Genomic DNA, 1,988 nt, shown 5'->3' with positions numbered 1-1,988 from the left:
GCTGTAGGGACGGGCACAGGAGGGGGCTTATTCTACCACTTGTCCCAGGCACAGAGCGAGTGGTGGTGGCAGCTGGGGCAGGTAGACCCCACTGTGGTGCCCCGGGGGCAGAAGGGGAATAACCCATTCCCTGCCCTCCGCCTAAGAGGCCCTGCCAGCTGGCATCAGGCCCCGCCTCTACCCAGCCACTGGAGTGGCGTGGGGGGAGTGACCAAGATGGGGGCAGCAACCTCTGTCATAGTTTCCCCAAGCACAAGCCCCTTCCTGGCAGGGGGCCATGCTGTAGGTCTAGGAAAGCTGTTGCGGACTGTGGCAGCAGCAGCGACAGCTTGGAAAGCTCTGCCTGCCTCCAAGCCCCGGTGCTGCCATGTGCAGTCCGCCACAGCTCTGCCCACGCTGCAGTGAGAACCCCCACTGGGAAAGGGCTCATGCTTCCCAACAGTATAACAGGGGCTGCTGCCCTCTGCAGCGGCCAGGCAGGGGCACAGCCAGATGCTGGCCAGCAGGGTCTCTTAGACAGGGAGCAGGGATGGGGGTTATTCCCCTCCCTCTAGCATCCAACAGAGGGGGCAGGAGGGGGATTCTTCTGTCACTTGCCTCAAGCAGGGAGTGAGCAGCAGCAGTCAGGGCAGGCAGGCCCGGCTGCAGTCCCCTAGGGGCAGTAGGGGGGAATAAATGGCAGCCTGCTGCTGCAGCAGCAAGGGAGGAGCACCCAGAAGACCCAGCTTGGATCCTTGCCGGTGGAACAGGGAGGGGGGAATTAAACCCCTCTCTGGCCAGACCCCCGCCCCTGCCTGTCCCTGCTCGACTGGGGAGTGGAAGAGGAGGGCCAGCCCTGGAGCAGATAGCCCAGCCCACAGATCATGCCCAGAGAGCTGGCAGACTCTGGTTTAAGTTAAACCAGGAAGGGGTCTGGGACAGACATTGAACAAACAGGTTTGAGCTCAATCAGTTGTCTGATACTACGTTCACCCAGAATTATCTCAGACTGGCTTCAGTCATTTTGAAACTGGTTTATGTGCACTGAAAGTCTGTTCTGTTACAGGTTTAAACCAGTTTCTGCCCACTTAAACTGGGTTTTGTGAGCAATGTCTGTTCCCAGCCAAGGAGTACTAATGTAGGGAAAGCTGGGGCTGTTGCAAAGAGTACACTAGGAGCAGGGTGTTCTGAATGGGTACATGGCATGATAGACACCAGAAAACTGGTAGTGTTGGGCCAAATATGAGATGCACCATTGATCTGAGGCCAACAGAACAGGCCTTAGAGTTTCTATTCTAAGCAGGACGAATTAAAGTGTCTTTTAAATTCTGGAGCTGCTCTAACATGTGCTGGTGTCCCATTTACCCCCAGATTGCCAGGACGAGGGGGGTATTCCACCCTGCTTTGCCTTCAACCAAACCAGCTACATTTAATGCTGAGGATTGCATCTTCTGAGTTAAAATTTCTTCTGTTGTAGCCAGTGTTTCGTTGTGAACCTAGAAGCTTTGGCAACTACTAAACCCATATCAATTTATTTTTATCTCTTCTCCCCAGACAGCCTTGTGTATTTCACCTTACCCTAAATTCTCCAGGAAACTGTAGCCTGAAACCACACTTCAACTTACCAAAGATAAATCAAGTCCTATTCATTTCCAAGTGAAATTAAAACTTTAGAAGTTGCATTTGTCCGCTGAGTGCTATTGAGTTGAGCAGACTAAACTTCAGAGGTAAGCTTCATTCTTTAACTGCTTTTTCTTACTGGTTCCTTGTCCCCAGCAGGTCTTCTTTAGGTTCCAAACCTGAATCCAAAGGAAAAAAAATCACCCCAAATCAGACTTTATTATTGTAAACAATTATTTAAAACAATTCAAAATGTAATTTGATAAAAGGGAACGTAAAACAAAAATGCCAGTTCTTAGTGAGTGTTGCATCAAACACTTGAGTGACAGCCTCAGATACTGAAGTTTGCTGTACTCACGATACCAGGTTCTATTTTTTCAATAACGTGC

At 50.9% G+C, this 1,988-nt stretch overlaps 1 long non-coding RNA gene across 2 annotated transcripts in view; it reads left to right on the top strand.

Annotated features, from left to right (window-relative positions):
* LOC109302000 overlaps positions 1-1,988 on the top strand; it is a 59,225-nt gene that overhangs the window by 31,898 nt on the left and 25,339 nt on the right. For both annotated transcript variants that reach the window (XR_002098684.1, XR_002098683.1), the window contains exon 2: positions 1,534-1,706. This is a non-coding gene — a long non-coding RNA (uncharacterized LOC109302000). The remainder of the gene's footprint in view (positions 1-1,533; positions 1,707-1,988) is intronic.

Source organism: Gavialis gangeticus, unplaced genomic scaffold, assembly GCF_001723915.1.
Source record: "Gavialis gangeticus isolate Ggan-Ray unplaced genomic scaffold, GavGan_comp1, whole genome shotgun sequence".
Lineage (NCBI taxonomy): Eukaryota > Metazoa > Chordata > Crocodylia > Gavialidae > Gavialis > Gavialis gangeticus.
The sequence above is the reverse complement of the archived record's forward strand: the minus strand, read 5'-3'. Positions and strand labels throughout refer to the sequence as shown.